The sequence below is a fragment of the Lepidochelys kempii genome, chromosome 3 (genome assembly GCF_965140265.1).
Source record: "Lepidochelys kempii isolate rLepKem1 chromosome 3, rLepKem1.hap2, whole genome shotgun sequence".
Taxonomy (NCBI): Eukaryota; Metazoa; Chordata; order Testudines; family Cheloniidae; genus Lepidochelys; species Lepidochelys kempii.
The window spans coordinates 201600496-201616471 of NC_133258.1; the positions used below are offsets into that span (position 1 = coordinate 201600496).

The 15976-nt window shown below is 43.2% G+C and overlaps 1 protein-coding gene across 10 annotated transcripts in view; it reads right to left on the bottom strand.

Annotated features, from left to right (window-relative positions):
• Positions 1–15976, bottom strand: part of PLCB1 (phospholipase C beta 1) — a 655431-nt gene that overhangs the window by 271167 nt on the left and 368288 nt on the right. The window lies entirely within an intron of this gene.

Below are 15976 nucleotides of genomic sequence, written 5' to 3' on the forward strand. Positions count from 1 at the left end.
TGCCCGAAACTGCCTACAATTTGTATTACTTGATTCCTATACCGTATATATGGTGTGGTTATGACACGCAAGTGTAACAGTATCAAGGGCATGGTATGCTTCACTTACAGATAGAATCTCAGCAGAAGACCTTCCTACTCTACTGGTTTTCCCTGTAGAATAAAGCACTTTTGGCCTATTAGGAAATATGGCCAATCTACTGTTTAGTAATAAGCCAGGCTCTGTGCCATGATGGGTTTCCTATGATTTTACTGTGCGTTAAGAAAAAGCCCTGGCCCTGAAAATGTTTCAAAATCATTTTCCGTTTCTCTGACTTCTCTCATAATTTAAGCAATCAAAAACCAGATTCCCCATGCTCGCCCAGGGCATAATTCTAAGCAAATCTCTGTCTCACTCCTTTGTTTGTTTTCCCTTATAATGTCCAGATTTCTCATTTCATGCTCTTCGTGTTTGAAATTTACTATAGGCAAGATCATGTGCCAATAATAAGGTGTGGAGCACGATTGCACTGCCTAGGAGCACCCTGGGGGTGCAGGAAGACACAATTCCCTCCCTGTTCCTCCCAAGCTGCTAGGGAGAAAAGGAGTGAGTAATTTTCTGCTGGCCTTTCCCCCGCACATGCTCAGCTATACTGGCCAGAGAGCAAGGGGTGGCTCCTGCCATTCCCAGCTGCTCTCTGCCCCACTCTCCTCACAGCTGCTCCAGGGAGGGAATAAATGGTTGCACAGCCCAGCTGACCCCTGCATGCCTGGAACTACGGTCCCAGATAGCAACCTTGGAAGTGTTTAGGTCATTCCCAGAGATCAGACAGCAGGCATGTTTGCAGAAACAAGTTAGGGATGGTTTTCTTTTTGGATCTTTGACCATCCAATGCACAACCTTTCAATGCTACTACTAGTACTATCTATCCATCTTAGGTAGATAGGCCCATCAATGCAGTATCACAATCATTAACACATTTATCCTCACAACATCCTTGTGAGGTAGGGAAGTACGATTATCACCATTTTACAGATGGGGAACTGAGGCACAGAGAGACTAGGGCCCACAACCCCAATGGTATTTAAATCATTGAAATCAATGGAAGTTAGGAACCTAAATACCTCTGTAGATCAGGGCCTAAGTGACTTGCCCAAGAAAGTCTATGCAAAACCAGGGAATTGAACCGATGTCTTCTAAGAACTCTGGTGACGTGACTTTCTGCATTTCCTTTTAACTTTTTTTAGATTAATTGATAAACTGAGGAAATTCTAAAAAGGCAGGGTGGTTTTCTACATGTCCGTACAGCTCCTAGCATATTTTGGTTGTTATTGACATAAATAATAATCATCATCATACCAGATGTTTTGTTTGGCATTCCATTTACTGTACCATACAGCTATATTACACTTTCTTTTATTCTTCCACAGCTTTAGTATGGCAGCTTTTATTTCTTGAAAGCATTTCTTTTGCTAGACACTATACCATAGTAATGCCATCCAGTTCACACCTGTAAAAACACCCTAGCAAAAAAGACTCAAAAATGTAAGCGCAAGAAGATGTTTACCCCTGTAAAACTGAACGAAATGTGATATTTTTTTCAATCCATGCTATTTTGGGAGTATGCCTACAGGGAAAATAGCCCAATACTAAGAATAATTTCTATCAATCGTCACATTCAACTGTGTTAAAGCACATCTTAATCCAAAAGATATTTTACAAAGAAGCCTTAACTCACAGAAGAAAGCAACAATCCCATTTTAATGATCAACCTTTCTTAAGATTTTTGAAAGCAGCAAAATTGTATCAATTTCCATCAGCTGCAGATATTTCACTGTCAAAAAACCCAAAAAAACTTGGTAACCTAAAAATTTTTCAACTCCTCTCTTTCTCAAATATTTTATTTTATTTTTCTGCAATGGAATTTCAAGGGTAGAAAAAGCAGAGAAAACAAACGTGACATTCACTTTTTTTCCCCAGCAAAACCCTTGCTAATTCATTCTCTTTGGTCCAGTGTGGAGTATTGTAATCATAGCTATCCACTGAAAAGATTTCTACAGAAGACGTGATTTCTACAGCAGGTTGCATGGCACATTACGTAGGAGCAGGAACGTTTGCCCTGCTGTCCTGGCTCAATTTCCACCTACCTACAAATAAAATATTCTTCTTTCAGTCCTTAACTGCTGTGCTGTTACTCTGTTTGAAGGCTTTATCTCAGATGTGGCCATGCATTTCAGCGACTTCTCTATATATAGGTTGCAAAGTCTATAGACTTTCTGAGATCCTTTGGATGAAAGGCACAGTATAAACGTCATTTATGCTTTGAGAGCTCTGCAGGGCTTGGACTGTGAATTCCCACAATCGGTATTGAGTTTGCTGCAGCTTTTATCTGGTGGAAATTTAAACCCAGAACATTGAAGGTACTGAATGTAATTGTTGCCTACACAGCATCAAAATAGCTGTCTGGAACAGACTGTTAACAGTTACTGTTGAAAACATATGAATTATAAACTTCTGAGTTAATACATATGACTTTGACAGTTTGATTAGAACTGCTGGAAAATGACAATGAGCGGGAAGTATTCTATTTGGCCACCTTATCTTCTTCCACCATAACCCACTGCCTAGAGGGACCAGCCTCACTTTGGTCAGAAATGGTTAGAAATATAGATTACAATTACGAATACTTCAATTATGAGAGAGTGGTAGAGGGTTCTTACTGATACAATCTCAGATTTACCAAGAGAATGGAAGATGGAAAAGACATAGGTGTGGCAGTATAAAAAAGAAAGCAGATGAAGGAAGGGAAAGCCACAAACTTGCGAGTAATTATTTCTTCTTTATTATTGTGAGTGTTGCTAAATACCTGCCGTCCCCACTGACTTTAAGCGTTCATTGCTACAGAGCATATTTGAAAGGAGGAAAGAATTACAGTGATGACGTGATGGCAGCCATCTTGGCCGACACAACAGGACTGAAGTGGAGACCTCCAGAGCTAAGAAGTATAAGCTGCTACAACTTGAGCTCTCGAGCTTGGGCTGTGACAGTCTCATATACTCTGTGGATGCGGCACAGAGGGGGACATATAACATACACTCACCAGTGAGTTATGACACATTTTCTCCTGGGCTACTTCATGCTAACCACAAGTTCTCACGAGATGTCATGGAGTGCAATAACTTCAGAAGTTAATTCCGAAGGTATTCTGTGACTTTTGTTCACTGCAGTAATTTTACAATTACCTGATAAGTCCTTAAAACAGACTGATTAACTGATAGGTTATTTTATTATGGAAAAACCCCTGGGAAGCAGGGCCAGATTTACTCTCCTCTGGGCCCGGGGCTATTAGATTTTGTGGGGCCCCTGTATACAAGTCGTTTTCCTGGGAGGGAGTGTGGTGCAGGAGGGGGCTGGGGCAGGAGATTGGGGTGCAGGGTCTGGGAGGGAGTTTGGGTGCAGGAGGGGGATTCTGATCTGGGGCAGAGGGTTGGGGTGGATGAGGGGGTGCGAGGTGCAGGCTCCGGATGGGAGGCGCTTACGACAGGCAGCTCTCGGCCGGTGGCACAGCAGGGCTCAGGCAGGCTGCCTGCCTGCCTGCCATAGCCCCACACTGCTCCCAGAAGCAGCTGGCTCCTAACATGTCTCTGCAGCCCCTGGGGGTAGGGGGACAGTGTGTCTCCATGCACTGCTCGCGCCCGCAAACGCTACCATTGTAGCTCCTATTGGCTGGTTTCTGGCCAGTGGGAGCTGTGAGGACAGTGCTGGGGGCAGGGGCAGCACGCGGACCCGCCTCCTCGCCGCAAGGGGCCGCAGAGACGTGCTAGCAGCCAGCCGCTTCCGGAAGTGGTGTGGGGCCACGGCATGCAGGCAGCCTGCCTGAGTGCCTTGCTGTGCCATGGGACTTTTAGTGGCCTGGAGTTGGAGATCACTGCCTACAATTTATTTTTGTGGGCCCCTCCCCCCCCCCTTGAGCTGGGACCCTGGGCTGCAGCCCCTAAAGTCCCTGCCTTTATCCGGCCCTGCTGAGAAGGTGGTGTGTTACAAGTATATTTAAACTTAATGTATGGACATGTCACTGAAAATGAACAGTTCAACTTCACAAGGCAATGTGACTTTGTATGGATGCAACCTGTATATTGAAAAAGAGGAATGAAATATACCAGGAGTATGAGTAAGAACTATGAAAATGTTCTGAGACCTTGTGCATCAGGAGAGAGCGCGAAATGAAGAATCAGTAAAGAAATTGGATTCAGGTGGTTAAATGATAAATGAATTTCAGTAGCTGAGAAAGTGCATAATGCTGTCTCTCAGTACCTGTTAGAAAAAGAACATTCCAATGGCAATGTTTTTGGCAAGCACTTGGAAGGAGAAGAAATTTCTCAGGGGATGTCATGAAAATCATTGAAAACAGGTTGCTTTGAACTATATAGTGCTGAGAGCTAATCAATGAAGACAACATAAAAAGCGTGGCTGGATGCATTCGAGATAGGTTTGTATGGAGAACATAACACATCAGCTTGGAAAACAGAGTCATGATGGAAATAATGAGAAGCATAGACGTGTGAGTAGCACAACAACATGGTCAGTGAGAAAACGAAAATAGAGATGATGGAAAAATCAATGTGTGAAGGAGGTGATGGAAATGGTTCCAGCAGAAAATGGAGTGTACATCATTAGGAATGTATGTAGGAAAACCCAGATGGAATACTAACGACAACCAGAAAAGCAGGGATGAGAAGAGCAAAATCAAGAAGGGTAATAGTTTGTGTTCTTGAAATAATAGACAATATCCAGTAAATGTCTCTTCTGATAACAATGATATCGTATGCAAGATTCCCATTCTTTCCATGAATGGAAATTAGCAAATAGTAATTAATTTAATCAGGATTTTTCAAAGGATCCTAAGGAAGCTAGGTGCCTAAATTCCATTGAAATCGAAAGGTAAGCGATGCTCTGAAATGTCCCTCTGTTTGTCAGATGCTGGGAATGGGTGACAGGGAATGGCTCGCTTGATGATTACCTGTTCTGTTCATTCCCTCTGGGGCACCTGGCACACTGTCGGAAGGCAGGACACTGGGCTAGATGAACCATAGGTCTGCCCATATGGCCGTTCTTATATAAATGGACACTCTCAATTCAAATGTATTTTGGTAACTACCTTAGGCAATTTTCAAAATCTCAGGCTCAACAAAAATACTAAATGACATTGTGACGTTGCACCCCATAATGCTTTATAGAAATATGCTTATGAGTGTACATATGACATGACTGGAATATGTTTTATGCTAGATATGCCATGTAACAGATCTCTGCAAAGGATATGATCTACTAGATATATTCATCCTATTTACATGCATGTATCATTTTTGTGTTCAAAGTTATGAATATTGGCCATATATTTGTTTGATTTTAAGTAGCCTCAGTGAAGCAGTTGGTCAGCTTCATGAGAAAAGACTATTCTCAGTAAGTGCCCAGTCAAGAAACACTTAAGCTAACAATGAACTTTGAGAGGCGCCAGTCCACATCTGACCTTTCCTGGGAATGTTGCATCAGCCGATAAAGTTCTGAGTCATGGATGGGCTTGCCCATGTGACTTGCCCATGTGACTCCAAAACTCCATCTTGCAGCCGTATGCTGCTTAGGAGAGGAGAAGGGGTTTCCACCCACAAGAGAGGAACTATATAAAGACCTGGGAGACCCCTCCATTTTGTCTTCAGCTGGCTCAAAAGGTAGCCTCTCCACCCCCAAAGGATACCTGAAAGAAACTGGAACAAAGGAGAGTAACTATAGGGGTGTGAGTGATTGCTGGACCCAGACTAGAAGAATTCTAGTCTGTCAAAGAAGCTTACTGGAACATTTCTGAGGCTGAGATTTCATCTGTAATCACTTTTTTACTGTATTAGGCTTAAACTTGCGTGTTTTATTGTATTTTGCTTGCTAATTCACTTTGTTCTGTCTGTTATTACTTGGAACCACTTAAATCCTACTTTTTGTATTTAATAAAATCACTTTTTACTTATTAATTAACCCAGAGTATGTGTTAATACCTGAGGGGGAGCAAACATCTGTGCATATCTCTTTATCGGTGTTACAGAGGGCAAACAATTTATGAGTTTACCCTACATAAGCTTTATACAGGGTAAAATGGATTTATTTGGGGTTTTGACCCCATTGGGAGTTAGGCATCTGAGTGTTGGAGACAGGAACACTTCTTAAGCTGTTTTCAGTTAAGCCTGCAGCTTTTGGGGGATGTGTTTCAGAGCTGGGTCTGTGTTTGTAGCAGGCTAGCATGTCTGGCTCAAACCAGGCAGGGCACTGAAGTTGCAAGCTGCCAGGGAAAATGGGCTCAAGGGTAGTCTCAGCACATCAGGTGGCAGTTCCCAAGGGGGTTTCTGCGATCCAGCCCATCACAGACATAGTAAAATTACCGCCCCACCCTAGAACCCATACAGGATATCACTAAACAATTGCAACCCATATTCGAAGGGGACCACATCTTGAAAGAAACCTTTCCCAAATACCCTTTTCTGGCCTTCAAATCAACCTCGCCAAGTTCATGATCAGAATCAAGCTCCTCCACAGACCAGGACAAACCAAATCAAAGCGGCACCAGACCCTGCCACCACAACAGATGCAAAACCTGTAGACATATCTCCACTTCTATGATGATCAATATCCTCAAAGAAAATCTGCACATCTTCAAAAGACGAGCCTGAGAATTTAAATTCATAACTTTGCTAGATACTAAAAATCACAGACTTAAAGACACTGGATTTATGGTTTATTACAACAATCTGCAAGCCACTACCTCCCCTTTTTTTTCCTATGACTACAGAGGTGTTAACTGGCCACTTCACCTTGAATAGTCTCTGTGATTGGTGTTCATGTCACACTTTACCTGAAACGGTTAAGGTAGCTGGGAAGGAGCTAATTGACCTAATAGGATACACCTGAGGGAGAATTAGGCACGATAGGCAAGATTTAATAGAAGATGAAACTCAGCTGAGCAGGTGTGGGCTGGGCTAATACGAAGCCAGCAAGGTGAGGAAAGAAGGGAGCTGTAGGGGAAGTAGGCTGCAGTCATTCCCTAGGCGTTGGGAGCTTCAGCTGGACCCCATGGGAGGGCCAGAACACAGAGAAAGAGAAGGGAAGTAGGAAGGAGCACAGGGAAATAGCAATGGGATCTGAGAGTGAGCCACTGACTAGTGGGTCCTGGTGGTGGAACCTGGAGTAGTGCGTGGGCCAAGGTTCCCCCACTGAGAAAAGTGGCATAGGCTTGAATTAGAGGGTGGCCTGGTAAGACAGCCTGGAAGTTGATCCTGTGGGACTTTGATACCCCTGGAAAGGGAAACAAAGATAATGACCTGGCCAGAGGGCTAAGTCATGAAGAGGGAGCGTGCTGAGCCCCAGAGAGAGAGGAGCTGCGGTGAGAGTAAACTAAGGAAAGGGATGGCAGGCTTGGACGGAGCTAATCCCCTGTGCAGCAAGGAGGAGGTGCCCTAGCGGCAAGTGGACTCCGGTACAGTCTCTTTATATCTGTTAACTACTTACGTTAAACTATCTGTTCCACTTGTATTTAGCTGCGACACTCTGAGTACCTTTCCCAGACCTGAAGAGCTCTGTGTAGCTCAAACGTTTGTTTCTTTCGCCAACAGAAGCTGGTGCAATGAAAGCTATTATCTCGCCCACTTTGTGTGTCTAGTAAAATTAAAGGTGTTTGGGCAGATTTTGCTGTCAGCCATGACAGCATAAATATAGAATAACTTTATTAACTTGAAAGGAGTTATTCTGGATTTACAGCAGTGTAAAACGGGCAGAACTGGGACCATTTGTTTAACAGTCATACATTTGTTAATTTTTTAATAGACTTCTTCAATTAGATCATGCCAACTTGCAAAGAACTTTAAATTTCTTACATTGGAATATAGGCCAGTGTTTTTATTACTAATATCACTAAGTAGGCACCACAGAAGATTTTACTTATTCAAGAATTTCTTGAACTACAACCAGTAATTTAAAACTGTTTCATTTAGATAAGAGACTTATAAAGCATATGCAAAAATAGTATCCCAGAAATGTAGGACTGGAAGGGACCTCAACAGGTCATCTAGTCTAGTTCCCTGCACTGAAGCAGTACTAAGTATTATCTAGATCATCCCTGACAGCTGTTTGTCTAACCTGTTGTTAAAAAACTCCAATGAGATTCCACAAATCCCTAAGTAATTTGTTCCAGGGCTTAACTACCCTGACAGGAAATTTTTCCCAGTGTCCAACTTAAATCTCCCTTGCTGCAATTTAAGACCATTACTCCTTGTCCTGCCCTCAGGGACAACAAGAACAATTTATCACCCTCACATCTACCCTCATCATTAGGTACAGTATGGGAGATCTAGTCCTTCAACAGAGCCTGGCCTATAGGGGAGAATGGGAGCATACAGCACCACTGCAGCATTTCCAAATCAAAATATTTAGGTTTTTGATTTTGTGCTGAAACGTCAAAAGTTTCCAGGGGAAAAAGGCCATTTTCTGACCAGCTCTAGTGAGCAGGTAATTCCTGCCTAGTACAGAGTCAGTTTGGGGAGCAGCCCCTAGGCCAGCCATAGCAGGAGTCATAATCTAGCAGTGATGATAGTACCACAGTCCCCTCAGAGCCATTATTATTTTACGTTTGCTGTCAACCACCAGCAAGTAAGAATTGTAAAATACTTGAAATACACAGCAACTGGACAAACTGCAAACAGTAACTTACTGTTCCACATTACACACTGCTATAAATTGTTGTAAGAACATTTAATCTTTGGACAATGCCAGAACCATTCAATTAGTTTGCTGTATTGTGTCATTTTGCTGAGATCTTTAGCAGACATTTCATACAATTACCCACTTCTGTGACTTAAAAGAAAAAGCCTTTGATCCATCAGAATCTTTTGGTCATCAGTCTAGTCTGGGATAGTTCTTTTGTCTCAGCCTTCAAAAGTGCTGCAGAATCATTATGCCTTGTGCTCACCTTTGCTCACCTTTCAAATGTGAGAAACTTTGTGTGATATGACTTTTTCTGACACTGAGTCTAGCTTGTTAAGTTATGTAACCCAGAACCCTGATCTATCAGAACGAACTACAGAATACCATATATGTTCAATGTGCAATTTTCCACAATATTTCCATTACTCTTGATGGAACCTGCAAGTGAAGCTCTCTGTATAACTGGTGAAAAGGTCCCTTTACCCAGCTGAACCTTTTAACAGGATAAGGAAGGACATGTTGAAACTTTAACGTTACAATTCGTTATAGATTTGAAAAAAATGATAAGCCTCTATTGAAAACTCCATACAACATGAGTATTTAGAAGGTTGCCTTGCGATCACAGATGGCAAGTTTATATTTTCCCAGAGTGAAATTTGGGGGAAGAATAAAAAAATGGAATACGAAAACAATACTTTTCCAGTATAGTAAATGTATCAATCACTTCATCAGACAATTATAATCTACACATGCAAGACATACACCTGCCCCTGCATGAGTGAAGGCACAAGAAGTCTTTTCCCTCTGCCCTTGTGTTCCCTCTTGCAAAATGCTATTGCGATGTTGACATTGACAGCAAAGTACAGTTCACCGAGGCAGTCTGTCTGGAAGGCAGCATGATCCAGTTTATTCTGCCATTGGCTAAGACACAGGAGAACTGGGTTCTATTCCACTAGCCTGGTGGTGATCTTGGGAAAGTCATTCAGCCTTTGTTTTCTCATCATACTTACCTCCTGTGCAAAGCACTTTGTGACCTACAGCTGAACAGTGCTATGTACGACATAAGTATTATTAAATGGGTTCATTTGCAATGTTCTACTGAATGGCTCTATTATTCCACCATTTTTGACATTCATGGTGCATGGTGTCTACAAATCTATAACCCTCTCTATAACAGGGTTAGCCAACCCCGATCACAGAATAAGCCAGACCTGGGACAGAACAGAGGGACTGTCCTATAAATAGCAACAGGGGCCTAAGATTAGGGTGATCAGATAGCAACTGTGAAAAAATGGGAGGGGGGGAATAGGTGCCTATATAAGAAAAAGTCCCAAAAAATGGGAAATCTGGTCACTTTACCTAAAATGAAGCTGGAAAACTCAGGAAACACTAGCGAGACTGCAGAGAATGTGAAGTGCTCCTGCAGGGAAGACTCTGAGACCAAGGGAGCTGTGAAAAAAAAAAAGGAGCTCAGGAAGCTTCTGAGGGGAAACCATGACAGGGTTTGGGCCTAGACATTTGGAGGCCCATTGGCCAGAATCAGAAGACTGAGCTCCAGGTAGGGAGAGCTGGGAGAATGGGCTGTGAGAACAAGACTGGGCCAGAGAAAGAGCTCTGGCTGTGAGAGACCTCAGAGCGAAGTGTAGACTTTTATGTGGTGAGGGACTTAATTTGGGGATCCTGAGGAGAATTATTTCTGTTATTAAACTGGGCCCATGCAGGGGTATTGTTAATTCAGAAAAGGAGTGTTTCTGTTATTAAACCAGCCCCAGGCAGCAGGCAGTGTTATCCATATGTACAGTTTTTAAGGGGGCCTTGAAGAAGGAGAAGCAGAAGCGGGGTACCTGCAAAACAATCCTTGGGCATGAGGGGGTGCTTAGTAAGCAACCACCCTGCTACACTTGCTGACCTTTCGGAGCCTCTTCTTGTTTCTCTCATTGTATTTGGCTTGTAAACTCTATGGGGCAAGGAATCCATGTTAGTCAGTTTTGTAAAATGCCATGAACATCTATGGTCCAATTCAGAGAACTGCAATGTTCTTAGAGCCCTCAACTCCCACAGAAACTGAGGATGCTCATCACCCTACAAGAAGGACCAGGTCCCTATGGCGTGACATCAGTCAAGTCACTGAAAAGTGGTTCAGCAACCTGCAGATGTGTAATAAGCTTTTGTTCCAGGAAAATCATCCGACAACAGAAAAAACTTGGAGGCATCCAGTTAAACCTCAGAGGGAAGTTGGAGGATTCATTTCTCTCTTATGGAATCTATATTTCATATGCAAAAGGGTGTTGAATTGTGGACTATAATTCTATTAGAAAGTGCAGACCCGCTCCAAAGACCACTGAAGTTACTGGAAAGACTCCCATTGATTTCATGAACAAGGAGAATCAAATGAAAAACCAAACAGATTTCTGCTAACTTGGAGATTTAGGAGAAAACTGAAATCTAAAACTGTGGCAATCTGTACCTCAACACAGCCCCTTGGAACTCTCATATTCACCACTGTCACGTAATTATGATATGTTTCATACAAAGTATGTCATGTAAGAAATCATAGGAAAGGTCATGGTCTTCTAAAACCCACTGTTCTGTCTATATATCATTAGTGTGTGTGAAATTATGAGATTTTGCTATATGGTTGTTTTTGAAATATGTGTAAGATTTGGGAGTCGTCCCTGGCTATTTCTCCAGTGACAACAAAGGATATGACCCACACCCAGGCACGTGTTAAACGACCAACAATCATCAGGGGAGTTGTAGACAAGGGATTTGAAATTCTGTAATAGCAGTACCACACAATGGTGATTGCTCAACCCTGTGACTCAGCAAGGCCCACCAGGCACTAGCCTGGGCTAGTTTCTTTTCAGGGACATGGACTATACTTTTTTGAGTATAAAATAAGAGACAGTGGCATCATGCTTTTACTTTTCTTCTCCCTCACCTATGCTGGAAGCAACAAGAACGCTGGGAACACAAAACCCCTGAACTGAGGAGACTGGTCGCAGGCTTAAAGGGAAAGCCTGTGTATTAAGGAGTATAACCTACCCGCAACATCCAGTGGGGTAGAAAAACTACTTGATCCAAATATTGCTCAGTCTAATACATTTTTAGACTGTGTGCTTACCTTTTATTTTCTTTGGTAATTATCTCTGACCTTTTGTGTCTACCACTTATAATCATTTAAAATCTATCAGTAGTTAATAAATCTGTTTTATATTTTACCTAAAACAGAGTGTTTTGGTTCAAGTGCTTTGGCAATCTCAGCTAAGATTACAAAGGCTAGTGCGTGTCCTCTCTACATCGAGGGAGGGGCAGACTGGGCAATGAACTTACAGTGGTCAGCCTTCTGACCAGGGCAAGACGGTACAGTTCTGGGGTGCTGGGCTGGAGGCTTGGGAGATTTGCTGGTGCCTTTCTCTGTGTGATTCGTGAGTGGCTCAGGGAGCATTCATGCAATCTCGCTGGATGTAAGGTTCCACATGCAGTTGTGCTGAGTGATCACTGCTCCTGGAGAGGTTTGCAGCTTGTCACTAGCAAAGCACTGTGAGAGACAGCCCAGGCTGGAGAGTTAAAGGGGCACGGCAGTACTCCAGTTCCAGGTTGAACCCTGGGGATCCCGTCCCAAAAAAAAATCGCCTTTTTCTCTCTCACATCTAAGCAGAGAAAAGTCACCTCTTCAAACCTGCTCTGAGACCCCTTCCAGGCAATGTAGTCTGTTCAATGTTTCAGAGCAACACAACTGTCTACCAAAGAACAAGTTTGCAGCTAAAAAAAAAAAGCCCAGAGCTACTGAACATGTTTTGTCCCCCCTTGGATCAAGTGTCAGCAGCAGTGGAGAAAATATTTGACATTGGCATATTTTATTAGATCAGCTGTCAGATGAATTCTTCTTTGCCTTTAAATAAAACCATTAAAAAAGCAAATTTATAAGGGAATTTTCTGCGTAGGATTCTATGAAACTCACCTACAAAAGGCTGCAGATACTAAATTCTATATATTTCCATATGAAGTCATTATGAATTCTACCTGAGTTAAGACTGGGTAGAAACTGAGAAGGAACATAAAAATGCAGCCCACAGAATGACCTAATAGTGCAAAGCAAAATTAAAGTACATCAGTGTATCTTCTGTTTCATCCCACTGTTTAAACATTAATGGGCAATTTTATAAGAAACATTCACGTAGTAGCATATGAAAACCTTATGAAATGAGAAGTTAATGCAAAGCTTTGTTTAAAAAAGTGATTTGCCTTGTGGCTCAAATATCAGTCTTCATAGAGCAACAAACATGGCAGTATCTAGATCAGAGGTGAGCAAACTGCGGCCTGCTGGCCACGTCTGGCCCGTGGGACCTTTCTGCCCAGCCCCTGAGCTTCTGGCCTGGGAAGCTTGCCCCCAGCCCCATCCACGCTGTTTCCCCTCCCCTGCAGCCTCAGCTCACGGCATCACCGGAGCAATGCTCTGGACAGCAGGGCTGCGAGGTCCTGGGGCAGCGCAGCTGCAGAGCCCGGCCTGACCCGGAGCTCTGTGCTGCGTGGTGCATGGCTGGCTCCAGCCGGGCAGTGTGGCTGCCACGCCCGGTGCAACCGCACAGCCAGCCACCGGTGCTCCAGGCAGCATTGTAAAGGGGCAGGGAGCGGGGGAGGGGGATTGAGAGCAGGGGAGTTCGGTGGGTGGTCAGGGGCCAGGGGTGTGGATAAGGGTCGGGGCGGTCAGAGGGTGGGGAACAGGGGGGTTGAATGGGGGCAGGGGTTCCGGGGGTGGTCAGGAAGTAGAGGAGGGGTTGGATGGGTTGGCGGGGGGCAGTCAGGGGCGGGGGTTCCGGGGGCAGGTGGATGAGGCAGGAGTCCCGGGGGGGGGCAGTCAGGGAGGAGAGGGGGGGTTGGATGGGGTAGCAGGGGGTCAGGGGACAGAGAGCAGGGGGTGACATTCTGAAAATTTCATTTTGGGTCTAACACTTCTTTAAACTTCGGCCCCTTTAAACCAATCTGGCAGTGTGAAGGGGGAGCGTAAAGTATAGTAAATTGTATTTAAACTCATTTTACTCTGTCAGAGTGGTGTGAAGGGAGCTTACTGTAAATAAGAATCAGGCTTGTTCTGTTTTGATTTTACATAGGTGTAATATATGTCATTTTAATGCAAACTTGTAAAATACAAACCATTATTCAGGCAAACATACCAATTTTTTATAGTTATAAAAATAAAAGGAAACTGGAATTTTGTACTTAGGACTTGAAATTTTCTAAGCATTCTGCTGTTTAGGTAGGAAATATTGACAGAGAAATTTTATTATTTTTTGCAATGTAACAGAAATGAATAGTGGCTTTGACATTTATAAGATGAGGCAATGATTTGAAAACTTCAGCTTTTCACTTTCCAAGCCTTGTTTCTTGCTCGATAAATATATGACTGTTTGAAGCCTTTCACATATGATTAAATACACACAACAAAGAATTTAATGTGAGAAACAGAAAAGTTTTTGTCTTAACCCACATGCTTGATTTGAACTAAACAATGACAACAAAGAACAGTTTGTTTCATGCCAGAGACATTTTCTCCAAGAGGTTGTTTTCCAAGTATATTTTTTGGTTTTCATTTTGAGTATGCCTCATACAAACATCAGACCCAAACCTGCAGTCTCTTGGTGCATGAATGGAAGTTTCGTATGTGGAATTAATACAGATAATAGCCTACCTCTGAGATCAAATTAGCAATGTTCAGACTGTTTAAGGAAGATCAGATATTAGAAAAAAATTGTTCTTCTCTAAGATTTGACATTCTAGCTAGCATAGCCTTGTGCACAGTAAAGGTGAGCTGGAATTACGGACAACACTATCTCAGAGGAGTCTATAGGGAACACACAACAAAAGACATTTTCAGAAACAATTAAAAAAAAAACCTCCACTTGCAATCTCTGGGTCTCATCCTGCATCCCTAATTCATTCCTGTTTGTGAGACTGTGTAGCAAGATTTTAAAAAAAACATAGCTTTAATTCTCTGGATAAATGTCTGTCTAAGGATGCATATTCCATGGATTTAAAGTACACAAACATAGCGCCTTATCCAAATTATGCTGAATTCAACAGCAATCCTTTCACTGAATTCAAAGGGCTTTGGATCAGGCCCACTGTGCAAAATGGTCCTTCATTTTCATTTTTTATTTTTTATAAAATTTCCCAGGAATTTACTGGTGTTTATTAAAAAACATTAAAAAGGACGAAAATTGGTAAAACCTGAAAACAAAGGGCCAGTACCCAGGGGTGTACAGTGGTGCCTGGTATTCACAGGAGGCCACATGCAGAAATGTGTGATGGGTTGTGAAGGCAACCTTCAGCTCCTTGCCGGCCTATCGCTGAAGCGGTCAGGTGGTCTCAGCTGCCAGGACCCAGCCTGTTTCATTCCCCTACTACACAGGAGACGCAGATGGGGCATGTATAAGGGCCCAGGCTCAGGGGGACTTTGTCAGGCAGGGAAAGCAGGAGAGGGCTAATAGCCAGCTACTTGCCCATCTTACACCCCCACTGCACAGGGAACTGGGTGATAGGGGATTGAGACAGGAACAGACCCCTCTTGACTGCCGGGACCAGGCTCCCTGCTTGTCTCACTCCCCCACAGTGCAGCACCCGCTGCCAACTTGCAGTAACCCTCCTACATAAGAACATAAGAATGGCCATACTGGGTCAGACCAAAGGTCCATCCAGCCCAGGATCCAGTCTGCCAACCGTGACCAATGCCAGGTACCCCAGAGGGCGTGAACCTAACGGGTAATGATCAAGTGATCTCTCTCCTGCCATCCATCTCCACCTTCTGACAAACAGAGGCTAGGGACACCATTCCTTACCCATCCTGGCTAATAGCCATTAACGGACTTAACCTCCATTAATTTATTTAGTTTTCTTTTAAACCCAGTTATAGTCCTAGCCTTCACAACATCCTCAGGCAGAGTTCCACAGGTTGACTGTGCATGGTGTGAAGAAGAACTTCCTTTTATTTGTTTTAAACCTGCTGCCCATTAATTTCATTTTGTGGCCCCTAGTACTTTTATTATGGGAACAAGTAAATAACTTTTCCTTATTCACTTTCTCCACACCACTCATGATTTTATAGACCTCTATCAGATCCCTCCCTTAGTCTCCCCTCTTTTTCAAGCTGAAAAGTCGTAGTCTCTTTAATCTCTCTCATATGGGACCCATTCCAAACCCCTAATCATTTTAGTTGCCCTTCTCTGAACCTTTTCTAATGCCAATATATCTTTTT